At 39.3% G+C, this 16,029-nt stretch overlaps 1 pseudogene; it reads left to right on the top strand.

Moving 5' to 3' along the window:
* Window positions 1-10,535: 10,535 nt before the first annotated feature.
* On the top strand, window positions 10,536-16,029 carry LOC147909633 (uncharacterized; annotated as a pseudogene).

Here is a 16,029-nt window from a genome sequence, read left to right as displayed (position 1 = left end):
TGAATGAATTTAAACGTGGTCGTACATCTACTGTGCGATTGTATACAATTGAGGTTGATACGCCAGAAATCATTGATGAAGTTCACAATATTGTTTTAACTGATCGACGAGTGAAAGTGCGCGAGCTTGTTAAGCCCACAGGCATATCACATGGCACAGTGATTTCAATATTGCACGAGTAATTGGGCATAAAAAACTATCAGCAAGATGGGTGCTGCGTTTGCTTATCGTGGACAATAAGCGCCACCGTGTGACGATTTCAAAAAAATGTTTGAAGATGTTTCAACGTAATCCAGATGAATTTCTGCGTCGAGTATGATTATTGTGAACGAAAAATGGATCCATTACTTCACACTCGAGGAACAGTCAAAACAATATATTTCACCGAGCGAACCAGCTCCGAAGAAGGCGAAAACCGTCGGCCGGAAAGGTGATGGCCACAGTTTTTTGGGATGCATGCGGTACAATTCATATCCATTACCTTTCATCAACAGAAGCAAACGATCAATGGCGATTATATGACGCAGCTTTATAGAATCCTTTCAACAACATTTTAAAGAAAAAAACGTCCCCATTTGGCGAAGAAGAAAGTGCTCTTCCATCAAGACAATGCACGGGTTCACACGTGAGTAATAAACCAAGACGGATTCTAACTCATGAGGCTAGAGAAGAGCGCGGGGCGCGGGAGATACTCGTAGGCGCGGGAGATACTCGTAACGCGGGGAAGATGGAGGGAGGGAGGGCCCGGCACTATTAATGTTACGTAAACATAGGACCCCAGTCCTTATTTTTTGTCGTCACCCGCTGCTCTCTCTCCAAAAATGCATCGGTAATAAAGGCTTGCATGTTAGAGAAAGATAGAGCGCGCGACGGAGCGTGTAACGTGCTATGAGTGAAGAAAGGATGGAAGAATCAATAGAGTACAAGTTCCTTTTTTTTCCGATAGTTTTTCCTGACGCGTCGAGGCAAAGGATGGGAAGTAAAAGAAAATACATATGTAATAATGCGAACAAAAATTTTTTATTCACATCTTATTACTGGTTTTCGTACTTATTAAAAACTAAAGCTAACAGTTCGCAATCGACGAGCTGATGTCCATTGAAGATGTCGCTATCACGTATAATGTTTTCAAATGCGATGTTGGACAATCGCGTATACTTGGTATCTACCGTATCGACGAGTCAAGCTAATCATTCGAACGTTACATCGATACACTCGTTAAAGTCAAACATACCGCGTAGCGTCGTTTCGGTCATCGTAATGCATACGGATGAAGAATCGAAACGTACGAGCGTAGCATCGTTCAGCATACAAACACTGACGGTTAGCAGTCCAACGCTTATAAAATTATCCTTGTATTCGTTTCGAAACATCTTGTAAATATTCCCTCGTTGCTTGTAGAGGCTCTTTCACGTTTCGAGAGACAGCGATAATTCATGTCCGCGACGATCTCCACGTAACTCCATGGGCCAACGTTGATTCCAATTTTCAAAAATTTGTAGCCCATATTCGTCAGATCGTAACGTCTGCTCAGTAAACGCACCGCGATGTTCCGTACTGTGTACATACATAATGTTAAAAAAACGTTTCTTTTGTGTATAGAACGTTGAAACTTACATATTATATTCCTTCTTCACATCGATGCACTGCTCTCTTTAGCGAAGTACATTTTTTCAGCCGTTCGTACAAGCGGGTATCGCAAGACTGATTGCATCCGCATAAATTGTGACGTAATACTTCTGGAATCGATGAGAGAAGGCAGGTCCTCCCCCTCTTTCCAAGAATTTCATACATGTCGCGACATTTTATCATGTCTTCTTACGTATTTTCTTTGTCACGAATTCATACATATGTTTATACGTATGTTCATACATACGTTTGTACATGCACACGTTCATTCATACATTTATTCGTACATACGTTTATACGTATATATATTTATACTGCAACCGCACTCACGAGCGTGGCGTAACTTCGTCGCACCTTCACAGCTAAGATTTTCGTAGGCGATCGGATGACGGGTTAAACGAAACGCGACAGAAATGCGTTTTCACGCGGCCGCTCTTAAGGGCGACACACGATCACAAAACAATAGTTGGGCGTGAAATCGTTGCTCCGAGAATACGCGATGTCGTGTTCTCGGCACGTCGCGTCCAGCGGATTTATCCGCGTCACCTCTGACTAATCGCTTCGTAAGCCGAGTGCCCGGGTCGCAAAACTGGTAACTCGAAATATGTAACTCGAAAGGAAGCGCGTTTATCGCTCGATTCAACAGACTGCCGCCCGACGCTGACATTCGCTGCAGTCCTTTATCTTAGATGCGTCGATGTGCATCCCCTGCCACGGCTGATTGTAGTGCTCGACGATACGTTCGAACTTCCGAATCCGCCTTCACGTGTTCAGGAAGCTTGTCCCACACGTAGTCGATATAGTCACCGTACACGCGTAAGAGTACGACCTTCGGTATATACTGCAGTTGCTCGACGTTCAAGTCCTGAATGTCGAAAGGATGACACAGCGTGACATACATATTGCTACTGCGCGACTCGTAAATTCACGCGTCTTTAAATAGTCGTTCGAGAGCGCGTAGCCTTTAGTATGCTTCATGCTTCATGCTTGTGAGCATGAAATTCGTGCTGCAACCGCTATCAATACACATTACGAACTGCGATGCGAAATCGCGAATGATGGGAGGCGCGAAGAGAAACGCAAGCACGGCGAAATGCTGCCGAGTACTATACGCGCGATCATTTGCGGCTCGTCGAATTGTAATAAAACCAATGTTCTTATAAGCTTACTCGAGAGCCTGAACGGCACGTACGTTTCGAAAACGTGTACGTCTACTCGAAATCGTTGCAACAGCCAAAGTTTGTTTACGTTTATCGACGAAATCGGCTACTTTACGTTCTCCAAACAACAGCGACGTCGTTCCACCGAGCGAGGCGCATCCAAATTCTATTTTTATCTTTGACGACGTGGCATACGACAAGCAGGATGTGGTGAGAGAATACTTTTCGATGGGTTACCACGCGAATGTCGACTTCTTCTATCTCTGTCAGACGTACGCGAGAATACCTAAACATCTGATACGCGACAACGCGAATCTGTTGATCCTGTTCAAACACAACGGTATCAACTTGAAACAAGTTTACAACCATCATGTGAATACCGACATGTCGTACAATGAATATTGCATGTTGTGCCGCGACTGTTGGCAGCAAAAATATGGATTTCTAGTGATAGATAAAGACAGTGGATTCACAAACGGACGATACAGAAAAAGATTTAACGAGTTCGCGATACCAGTCGTTGCCGATACTTAGCCAGAGACGAACATGGCAGATGTGCGCGAGCGTGAAAAAATCGCGAGGAAGATCGAGAAGATGAGCGAGTCGATCCGCAAGAAACAACGCGCTCTGAAGACCGATAGAATCGAGGAAGGCATCGCGTTAGACAGACACTTTAAATTTCTTATCGAGCCGCTGCGACTTTTCGTCGACAGCTCCGGCGTGCGCGCGACAAAGAGAGAGTCACGCGACAAAGATGCAGAGTCTGCTTCTAAACGAGGAAGGAGGGAGAGGAACCAGAGAAGGAGGAGGAGGGCGAAGAAGCGAACGAGACGTGCGTTCCACGACTCTGCATAAATGATCGATCGCACGATCGTGCACAGCCGATAACCTCCACACCGCGTGCCAAAATCGTACCAACGATAGAATCGTTGAAGAACGTTTTCGAAACGACGGAAAACTCGCTATCGACGAAGGTTCAAAATCAGCTGCAAACGTCGAGAGGCGTTACGAGCTGACTGGGTCAAAAGTACATCGAGGCTGTCCTGAGGGGAGTGCAAGATAAAGAGAGCGGTATAGATCAGGTATACGACGTTTATCTACACAAGGATGGGCTAATGTTTGGCAATAAACGTTTCGACGTGGATGACGCGGACAACATAATTATCGACGGCGTACGATACGCCGGTACACCTGATCTATAGATGTAGCGTCTGCCTCTAAATGTGAGAGGAAGGAGGAAGAGGAACCAGTCGAACGTCGAATACGTGGAATAGTGAATAACATCGTGCATTTTCAAGATTTTCTGCACATCAGAGTTGTAAAACTCTTTCCATATCTGTTTGTAAATTTTTCGTAACATCTTCTACTCTCTCTTATCGCATGGAACGCACGCAGAGAGATAATGCATTCTTTACAAGGCTGGTAACATCACCGCTCGATAACGCTCGCTCATCCAATTGCATCAGCAAAAAGAAGCTCAGCGCGTCAAACGTTAAATTTTTACAATCTTTGGGATTCGCGGTGCGCAACTTTTGAGATGATTGATATCTTGAATATTACCGATGAGCCGATCTTTGACGATTGCATCGTCAAGATTGAGACTCACATGTATAACCCATTCGCTAATACAATATTCGGGTACAGCGACGAGATAAGAATATCCATATAGCAACAGGATTTGTACACGTTGTCGTGCGAAAGTTTTTTCTACGTCGAAGGAAGATTGACAGTGAAAAAGAAAAACGATCAAATGCCAACGACGCTTGTAAATAATTGCCTGGCGTTCATGTTTGATGAAATTCCATATGAACTCAACGATGTGGAGATTGACCGCAACCGAAACATGGGCATAACTAGCACGCTCAAGAATTACGTGACGTACGATAAAACTTTGATTGCGCTGAACGCTGAATAGAACTCTAGATCCGACACGGAGGAAGGACACTTTAATTTTTGCGTGCCGCTTAGCATGCTGTTGGGCTTTTGCGAAGATTACAAACGCCTGATTGTCAACGCTCGCCACGAATTAATTTTGATAGAAAATTAATTTTGGTGGGAAATTCTGTGACGGAGGTTGAATTATTTAAAGTATAGTGGCGGATACCTCACGTTGCGTTAAACGAGGTCAATAAATTATCAATGCTGCGAGCATTGGAAAGCGATCATTATCTGAGTTTTCGCTCGTAGGATCTGTACGAGTATGCTCTGTTACAGAATAGGACTAAGCATTCATGGGCCGTCAAAACGGCGACTCAGCTTGAGAAGCCTCGATTATCTTTGCTCTGCAGACCGGTCGAAAGAATATCATGTCACGAGATGTTAGCGTGTTCGACGATTGTAATTTGAATAACGTGAAACTTGATCTAAATTTGGCGTTTTATCCATACGACGATTTAAATCTGGATTTTGGCAAAAAGAGATACTCCGTTCTATTTGATATGTACACGCGTTTTCGTAGAGCATATTATAGAATCGATTGCTTCGAAACGCTACTCAACGTGCTCTCATTTGTCGAGAAAGGGCCTTTTGTGGTCATTGATTGCTCGCCACAAAACGAATCCATCAAGAGTGGACGTACGCATAGAATTTGACTGCAAGGAGAATGTGCCCGTAAATACAACAGCCTATTGTCTCATCATACACGATCATGTAGCTCAGTATAATCCATTGACCAATGTTATGCGCAAAATTACCTAAATGCACCTCTGATACGATATAAAATTTACGATACGTCGCAATCGACGTCGCAGTCTTCTCGACAACATGCCCATGCCAATGTTTGTGGATCTGCAAGGATTCATGGTTAACAAGAAATTTATCGTGAAGGAAATGGCGGTGCTGAAACAGGGGACCGTTCTCACGCATACATTTTGACGAGTCCCGTGCCATGGAAATTTTTGATAAGATAGGTCTTGCGCTTCCTGATTGATTGCTTATCACCATGGATTGCAATGGGAGTACGGGATGGCCCCGTACAACGAGGCGAAAACGCCTAATTACGATGACTGTATTTGAAGATGATGCTATCGTGTATGTCAAGGGACGCGAGAAACGAACGTGGCTGTAGAACTTGCTTTTGGACGATGAGCGAGAACGCATGTACATCAAGACCTTGGATGCAGTTTACGAAGACATGGAATCTTTATCTAATCTAGATGTTACTAATATTATACGACACGGACAACATGTTAAGAATTGCGCGTTACAAAATATATTGAAAATACATATATATAACTGGTGGTTGCAAAAGAATTTTTTAAATAAAAAATTTTTTAAATAAATAAAACGTTAACGTATTTATTATGTATTTCTTTTCCCTTCCTTTGTAATGTATAAACGTTTGTATGAATGTACGTATAAAACATATGTATAAACGTACGTATAAATGTATGTATAAACATATGTACGTATATATAAACATATGAACGAACGTATGTATGTATAAACGTATGTATAAACGTATGTATAAACATATGTGTAAACGTATATACTGTGACGTGACGTTTTCCGTCCGCCACAAGGGCCGCATGGCCTGACCGAACAGTGCAATCTAGCGTCCTGAGTCCTCTCACATTTTGAGGGGCGGATGCACCTGCGCTTTTTTCCGCGACGTTGTTTGCGTGCCTTACGCGTTCCGCGTCGCCGTTTTCGTTTTCCCTTTTCTGTATTCTCGTACCGAGTCACAGAGGCCGGCGACTCTCGCGATCTTGACAGAGTGACGCCACCTCACCGGAGAGAAGAGGAAGAAGAACGACCAAGAACGGGAGTCAAGAGACGACCGCCTGACCCCGGGTTGCACGCAGGTGATATCATTCATTATTACGCCCTTTTTGTTGTCGCAAGGCATGTCCTATCGCACCCTCTTCCAGGCACAAAGCGGACCGAGAGTTGGAATGGCATGACGAGGATGGCTATTCTTCGCCCCAAGGATGGCGAGAGCCCCGAATAGGCACTTCGAAGCCACGAGGGGGCCCGAAACAGATCCTGCGGCCTCTCGAATTTCGTGCGCCAGGACATGCGACACGGGCATGACGCGATTCCCGCGATTAGCGGAGCCGCGGAGCCACGCGCCAATCAGGCGCGATAAGGCCCCGTCGCGGGGATAACGAGCCTTGCGTGCCCCCGGGAGGATTAACGCCCGGCACTTGTGCTGTGGCCCGCTTGGCGAAAGCACGTGAGAGGACGTAAAGGAAACCAGAGCCTTCCGAGGACGATCCGAACGAGCATCTGCGGGGGAGTCACAGTGAGACGAGCGTCACAACTGTACAGTCGCCGGTTTCCGCATCCAGGAGGCGTAGTCTTATCGGAATTCTGTCGGACGTATGATAGCGAGTGCACGTGGCATTGCCGTGCGGTAGATTTTCGGGGGATTCAAGTACGCGTGTCGCCTCCCAGCACGGCCCTTATCGTCGGGATAATCCTACTGCGTCCACCAAGGCCACAGCCTCGTCATTCGTTGTAGATTTTTATCGCGGACATGTTGCGTCGAAGTTCCGTACCGTAATGTTGTCGCGTATCGTGTCGTCTCGGACGCCTGTAGCGTAAGATTTGCATGTCTATTAGGGCGTCGGCCCTCTGTGTCATAGCCCTTAACGGAAATTGATAATAGCAGTTGGTAATTGTGCGTCTTCTGTCGTATCGAGACTGCGTAGTGTCGAGTGCACGTATTCGAGCCTTCTCTGCATCTCAGCTGAGCGGCGCGAGGCCCCGCGAGCGCGCACGAAGTAACGCCGTGTCCACGCTACAATCGTTGCCGAATTCCCTAGTATTTTCGAGGCGACGAAATCTTGATCGTATACTTCGCGAGAGTATCCCTGTATGATATCCCTGTGAGCTCGTGTCGCGAGAATCTAACGAAGTTGATACGTTTAGCGTAAAGCCTCGGAACCTGCATGAATCCGTTATCGCGCTCAAGTAGAGCTTATCGTCTCGATTGTGTCGCCAGATGTAAATGCAAGTCGAAGACTTATTTAGTATATTTGTTATTTTTGCTATTGTTGATTCGTATGTACTTTATTCTCGCCCCTACTCGCTCCTCCAAACGATCCGCTATCCTCGACCACGAACTGCCCCCTCTGCCATTTCCGAGGCTGAGCTATCGGTTTAGAGCCCGTCGACATTCACAGCTCATTAGAATATGGCATAAAGAAAATATCGCGTGATTTCGAGAAAGAGTGGCACGCTCGCTCGTGCCTGACGCCCAACTATTGTTTTGTGATCGTGTGTCGCCCTTAAGAGCGGCCGCGTGAAAACGCATTTCTGTCGCGTTTCGTTTAACGCCACCGTATAACGTCATCCGATCGCCTACGAAAATCTTAACTGTGAAGGTGCGACCAAGTCGCGCCACGCTCGTGAGTGCGGTTGCAGTACGTATAAATGTATGTACGTATAAACGTATGTACGAATAAACGTATGAATGAACGTGTGCATGTACAAACGTATGTATGAACGTACGTATAAACGTATGTATGAATTCGTGACAACGAAAATACGTAAAAAAACATGATAAAATGTGTCGCGACATGTATGAAATTCTTGGAAAGAGGAGGAGGACCTGCCTTCTCTCATCGATTCCAGAAGTATTACGTCACAATTTATGTGGATGCAATCAGTCTTGCGATACCCGCTTGTACGAACGGCTGAAAAAATGTACTTCGCTAAAGAGAGCAGTGCATCGATGTGAAGAAGGAATATAACATATAAGTTTCAACGTTCTATACACAAAAGAAACGTTTTTTTAACATTATGTATGTACACAGTACGGAACATCGCGGTGCGTTTACTGAGCAGACGTTACGATCTGACGAATATGGGCTACAAATTTTTGAAAATTGGAATCAACGTTGGCCCATGGAGTTACGTGGAGATCGTCGCGGACATGAATTATCGCTGTCTCTCGAAACGTGAAAGAGCCTCTACAAGCAACGAGGGAATATTTACAAGATGTTTCGAAACGAATACAAGGATAATTTTATAAGCATTGGACTGCTAACCGTCAGTGTTTGTATGCTGAACGATGATACACTCGTACGTTTCGATTCTTCATCCGTATGCATTACGATGACCGAAACGACGCTACGCGGTATGTTTGACTTTGGGTGTATCGATGTAACGTTCGAATGTTAGCTCGACTCGTCGATACGGTAGATACCAAGTATACGCGATTCTCCAACATCGCATTTGAGAACATTATACGTGATAACGACATCTTCAATGGACATCAGCTCGTTGATTGCGAACTGTTAGCTTTAATTTTTAATAAGTACGAAAACCATTGTAATAAGATGTGAATAAAAAATTTTTGTTCGCATTATTACATATGTATTTTCTTTTACTTCCCATCCTTTGCCTCGACGGGTCAGGAAAAACTGTATTGGAAAAACTGTCAGAAAAAAAAAAGAAACTTGTACTCTATTGATTCTTCCATCCTTTCTTCACTCATAGCACGTTACACGCTCCGTCGCGCACTCTATCTTTCTCTAACATGCAAGCCTTTATTACCGATGCATTTTTGAAGAGAGAGCGGCGGATGACGACAAAAAATAAGGACTGGGGTCCTATGTTTACATTAAGTTTAGTGCCGGGCTCTTCTCCCCCCCATCTTCCCCGCGTTACGAGTATCTCCCGCGCCTACAATTATCTCCCGCGCCCCGCGGTCTCCTCGAGCCCCATGAGTTAGAACTCCTTGCTTTACTACTCATGTGTTCTTTACCGATAGCCAAATTCATCGAATTCCGCTACGAATTACTTCCCCATATTCGCCAAATTTACTTCCTGCGACTATTTCTTGCTTTCAAACCTGAAGAAATTGTTCGGAGGAAAGAGATTCATCACCAGAGAGCAGCTCATCGCCGAAACAGAGGCTTATTGTGATGGGTTAGTCAAATCATATTAAGCAAAAGGTAGTATAAAAGAAGGGCAAAGAGCCAATGATGTATATAAAAAATTATAATTCAGATAAGAAAACTCAATACAAAAACAATAAAAATACAATAAAATAAAACAAACGTTTCAACTCCAATTGAGTCATTTTCAATACCATCATACAATAATATAAATGTCGTTCTAAATTAAAAATTAATACATAATCTTACAATATTCTTAAAATTCCTTAACAAAAAATTCTTTCCTCTTTCTGTGTAATACGCTGTGAGTCATTTTTATCAAGAATTAACAAAGTCATAAGAAAGTTCTGGAAAAGTAACCGTAAACAAAAAGAATCAATATTAATCACATAAAAATTAAAAATATGATGATATACCTTAGTAAATCTGTTAAAAGTCCCATAATACACAACGAGAAAAAAATGTAAAATGTAGTCCATTTTGTAGTACAGTAAAAAAGTCTTTTTAATTTAATAGGTTATTAAAGCAAATTCGCAAAGGTAACGAGCATCTGACTTAAACGATGTCACACAACGAAATGTCAAACAGAAAAACATTATCAATAAACGAAAAAAAGAAAAATAGGAGGAAAAGGACAGAAGATGTTAGAAAGGAGAAAGAGAATGTATACTGTCAGAATACAAATCCGGCAAAGACTCCGTGTCATTTTGTCTATTAATCCCATGCTTCTGTTTTTTAATATGAACCATTTCCGATATCAACCTTTTGTTGTATGAAGGCTCTTGCATCACCAGTTATGTTGGTCAAACTAAAAGACAATTAAAGACCAGATTGCATGAACATGTTTCTGATATCAATATAAGTTCAAAATCTCCATCAGTGATTTCCAACCATCGTATGATGGAGAATCATAACTTTAAATGGGATAAAGTGGAAATATTGGATATAGAGCCTTCATACAACAAAAAGTTGATATCAGAAATGGTTCATATTAAAAAACAGAAGCATGGGATTAATAGACAAAATGACACGGAGTCTGTGCCGGATTTGTATTCTGACATTATACATTCTCTTTCTCCTTTCTAACATCTTCTATCCTTTTCCTCCTATTTTTCCGTTTTCCGTTCTCGATAATGTTTTTCTGTTTGATATTTCGTTTTGTGACATCGTTTAAGTCAGATGCTCGTTACCTTTGCGAATTTGCTTTAATAACCTATTAAATTAAAAAGACTTTTTTACTGTACTACAAAATGGACTACATTTTACATTTTTTTCTCGTTGTGTATTATGGGACTTTTAACAGATTTACTAAGGTATATCATCATATTTTTAATTTTTATGTGATTAATATTGATTCTTTTTGTTTACGGTTACTTTTCCAGAACTTTCTTATGACTTTGTTAATTCTTGATAAAAATGACTCACAGCGTATTACACAGAAAGAGGAAAGAATTTTTTGTTAAGGAATTTTAAGAATATTGTAATATTATGTATTAATTTTTAATTTAGAACGACATTTATATTATTGTATGATGGCATTGAAAATGACTCAATTGGAGTTGAAACGTTTGTTTTATTTTATTGTATTTTTATTGTTTTTGTATTGAGTTTTCTTATCTGAATTATAATTTTTTATATACGTCATTGGCTCTTTGCCCTTCTTTTATACTACCTTTTGATAAAATTATAATTATTTACGCTGTTTTTCTGTACATCAGTAATTATTCCAATAAGTAAAGATTGGATATTAATCAAATTTTACTCATTTTCTTGCTTTTTAATCATTAAAAATTTATTATTGGCGATAAAACATTTTGCTAAGGGTTGTAAATATCTATTAATTTGATTAACTTCAGGTTTTATAATATGTCATTATGACCTCACGGAGTTACAAAAATTGGCTCAATTCAGCTTCAGAAATTGAAAAATCGAAAACTACATTGCGTGATCATCAATTATATCATTTATTCAATGATGAAACAGAGAATGTACTTGCCTTGAACCAAGAGAATCTTGATATGTTACTGGTACGAAATGAATATCAAATAGATGATAATCGGATGGATAATGATGTTAATATAAATCAGGTAGATGCAAGTAACCAGATGGTTGAAACTGATGAGTTCGTACATCATTTGGAAAATGAGCAATGAGTAATTATTATACATATATTATGATTATAATATATAATAAATATATTACACAACCATAAATTGAATAAGTGTATATTTTTATATTTGTTGTGTTACTTTTAAAATTTCGTGTATTAGCGAAAAATTGCACACAAATAAATCAAGAATACATGATCTTTTAAGTTGGCATACTAAAGTATTTCCAAAACAATGCATGCTCGGAAAAAACTTTTCAAACAAAAATTATTTTATTTCAGAGGGCAAATACAATGACAACTTTTACTTTTCAATTCGTGGACTTTTCCAAGATCATTTGAAGGTTTTTTTTTAAACAAGGAAAATTGAATATGCAGAATCAAATAAAAAATGTTTGATTATTTGTTTTTGAATGTATATTTTGCTTAAAAAAATAAAGGTTTCTATTTGAGAAAATAAAGTTGATCTTCAAATAGTCTTCAAGACGTCCATCTATTGAAAAATAAAAATTGCCATTTTTTGTTTTTTGAAAGGAAACAACTTTTATTTCAAAATTTTTTTCGAAAAAGCGTTGTTTTTGAAATATTTGATTATTATCAACTTAAAAAACTCATCCTGTGTAATTAAAAAATGTACACACACACACACACACATACACACACACACATATATATAAATATAAAATTAGTGCCTTGCTTTATTTTAGAATTATTGCTGAATTGGGATGATAGTGATCCATATTTTGTCGAAGATTCTGACAATAATAGTGAATACGACGCTGTTAGAAATATGGCAGATATGAATTTATCTACAGAAAGCTAACTTTTTTGAAGAAGATAACGCTGATGAGATTAATGATGAATGAAATAATAATAATGCACGAGTAAATATGCCTTTTATTTATGATTTTCTTGAAATTAATATTTTACGAGATGAAAATCTAATGGCTCCAATTGTTCAGTCTGTCGATGTTAGTAAAGGAGAGATTTTCATGATGATATTGTAATACAGTATGCGACATAATTTATCGTAAATTGCGATATCAGAACTTTCGCACTTGTAAATGCTATATTTGTTGGCCCGATATTTCAGAGCTAGCGGTATTTAATAGAGAAATTGTTCAATCCATCTGGACAATAAATTTTATGCAATGTATATTTTCTTAATCTGCTCCACATGATATTCATTTCATGTGCGAAATTTATTAGTGCAAATAGTTTTTGAAATAATTTCTTTATAACAATAGATGCATCATCAATTGTTTTAAAATTACTAGAAAAATATGACACATACTTATTATGATAATATAATACGATGCGAAAGAACATCTGGCAATATTGAAACGATACATTTACGATGGGAAAATGTACCGAGATTTTGTAAATTCTTTGAAACCAAGTGATAAATATTTATATGCAACTGCCGTTTTTAATACGAATGGTGTTCCTATATTTCAAGGTTCTAAATGTTCTACAATATATGGCCTGTCCAAATGATTATAAATGAACTACTATCGCAAAGTAGACTGAACAATCGAATAATATGTGGCTTGTGGTTTGGAAAATCTAAACTATTAGATATGAATGTTTTCTGTAATCCAATCGTGGAAGAACTGAATGTCTATTCGAATAAAAGAATATGTTGCAAAATAATGGGCGAAAATCGAATAATTAAACTATTCGCGATATGTTGTTGTGCTGATTGCGTTGCACGTGCTCCTTTACAAGGGCTAACTCAATTCAATGGTTTCTACGGTTGTAAATACCAGTGTACCCTGGTTTACACCCTGGGAGAGTATATCCGGCACAGTGAAATACACTTTATAACATCAGGAATTGCAGGAAACGAACAATTTGGAGCATATACAGAACATTTTGTATGCAATAACGATAAATCTATCAAAGAAGTTAAATCTGTGTCATGTTTAATTAATCTTTCTCAGTTCGACATGGTGTTAGGTTTTGTCCCGGATTACATGCATTGCATGTGGAAGTAACTGTTGGAAGTAACTCTACAATTCGCCAAAATTTGGTTTGGCAGAGCAGGGTTCATAAATCAACGAAAAAGTGATGATATGTTGAAAACATTATTACGTATTAAACCTCGATTAAACGACAAGTAACTCGTCTTCCAAGACCAATAGCTGAAAGATTATCGGAAAACTTATGAATGGGAAAATCAGATACTATTTTATAGTTGTTCGCTATTACGTGGAAATTTCGAACAAAAATTAATTAATCAATGGTTTTTATTCGTTCACGCATTGTACATTTTGTTGTTAGATACTATTATATTGGGTGTGGGAAAAAGTTCATAGTGTTTTTCCCACTAGATGGCATTAAATGCTCAGCAATCGGTAACAACTAATCGCATCGACAATATTAGATGTGCATTTAAAAAGTGACATTTCAACCTTTGTTTTGAGCCGAGAAAGATTGAAATCGGTGAAGTGGATCAAAAGTTATTTTATTTTGAAAATGGAAATAAATAAGGAAAAAATTCGCCATATTTTGCAGTATTACTACGATAAATGCAAGAACGCTGTACAGGCTTGTGAAAAAATTTGTACTATTTACGGTGAAGATACTCTATCAAAATCAGCAGCACGGAAATGGTTCGTTTGTTTTCATACTGAAAATTTCGATGTGAAAAATGAATCGCTCGCTCCGGTCGACTTAAAAATCACTAAAAAGTCCGATGAAATCATGGAAAAAGTCGAGCGTGATAAGCATGTGAGCACTGTGGAGATTGCCAGGGAATTAGGCATCGACCACAAAACAGTTTTAAATCATTTACACAAAGCTGGATACAAAAAGAAGCTCGATGTTTGAGTTCCTCACGAGTTGAGTGTTAAGAACACGATGGATCGAATTAACATTTGCGATACGCTACTGAAACGGAATGAAATTGAGCCATTTCTGAAGAGAATGATAACTGGTGATGAAAAATGGATCATGTATGACAATCGAACTCGCAAAAGATCATGGATAAAGGAAGGAGAGAAGGCACAAGCAATCGCAAAACCTGGATTGATGATGTAGAAGATGATGTTGTGTGTGTGGTGGGTTTGAAAGGGAATCGTTCACTATGAGTTGTTATCGCCCGATCAAACAATTAATTCCGAACTCTACTGTGAATAACTAGAGAGATTATAACAAGCAATTGAGAGGAAGCGGCCAGAATTAATCAATAAGAGAGTTGTCGTCTTTCGTCACGACAATGCTCGACTACACACATCTTTGATAACTCGGCAAAAATTGCGAGAGCTTGGCTGGGAAGTCTTAATGCATCCGTATAGTCCTGACATGGCACCCTCAAACTATCATTTGTTTAGGTCTCTGCAGAACTTTCTTAATGGTGTAAAGCTTCAAAAGAGGCCTGTGAAAATCACTTGAAGCAGTTTTTCGACCAGAAACCACAGAAGTTCTATTGCGATGGGATTATGGCTCTGCCCCAAAAATGACAAAATATTATTGAAAATAATGGAGCATATTTGATTTAAATAAATTAATTTTAATGCTCTAAGAAAAACACTTGAATTTGACTAAAAAACCGTCACAAACTTTTTCCCATACCCAATAGTTAATTTATATGAAGTTGATGCACTGTTATGTGAATTTGTCTGCTATGTCCAAATATTAGGTGTAGTAAAAAGAAATCCATTATTTTTCCAATAGATGACTTTAGTAATCTGTATCTCTTCTACGCGTGAGACAGATTACTAAAACCATCTATTGAAAAAATAATGGATTTCTTTTTACTACACCTAATATATTATGGTAAACTGGCAATGACATATAACGTACATCAGCTTTTACATATAGCTAAATGTGTAAACAACTGGAAGCCTTTATGTGCATGTTCAGCTTTCCTATTTGAAACTGAAAATGGAAGACTCATAAGGATTATACAAAATACAAAAGGCATTCCTTGTCAAATCTGTAGGAGTATTTCATTTTGCGAAGCAGCTGAACTTAATATCGCTGTTCTGCCAAAAAGAAAACCTGCTTAATGATCTTTTTTATATGCAACTAACAAAACATCATCTAATTACAAATACGAGGATACTCGATATTTCGGCAGGCCTACTTTCCTTATTTCGAATGTATAATATAATTCTAGATAACCAGAACTTGCATAACGCTATGCGTTACACCAAAGTAGTGAAAGATGCTTATACATATCTGTACTCCAGAAAAATGCGCGCCCTAATGATTCCTTTGCTTGTTCAAATGACAAAAGTTTTGTTTACATCATCAAATTTGTTGTTGACAGCGAAACAAATAC

Source organism: Acromyrmex echinatior, chromosome 5 (genome assembly GCF_024713525.1).
Source record: "Acromyrmex echinatior isolate Ae372 chromosome 5, ASM2471352v2, whole genome shotgun sequence".
Taxonomy (NCBI): domain Eukaryota; kingdom Metazoa; phylum Arthropoda; class Insecta; order Hymenoptera; family Formicidae; genus Acromyrmex; species Acromyrmex echinatior.
This window is presented reverse-complemented; position numbering and strand designations above follow the sequence as displayed.